The following is a 234-nucleotide window of genomic DNA, read 5'->3' on the forward strand; positions in this document are numbered from 1 at the left end:
TGCATCACTTATGTCTCACTGAGGTGTTGATTTGATTAAGAGACGAATGACCAATTAAAGATTCACGCCTGAAATTTAGATTCTTGTGGGAATCTGGAGGCCGTGAGTGAACAAAGAGCAAAGACAGAGAGGAAACTCAGGGAATGATGGGAAACAGGGAGGGGACGCTGCCATAGAAAACCAGCCCAGGAAGTGGCTCCATCTGTGGAAACAATGAGCTCAGATACAACCACA

This window comes from Paralichthys olivaceus, chromosome 18 (genome assembly GCF_024713975.1).
Source record: "Paralichthys olivaceus isolate ysfri-2021 chromosome 18, ASM2471397v2, whole genome shotgun sequence".
NCBI lineage: Eukaryota > Metazoa > Chordata > Actinopteri > Pleuronectiformes > Paralichthyidae > Paralichthys > Paralichthys olivaceus.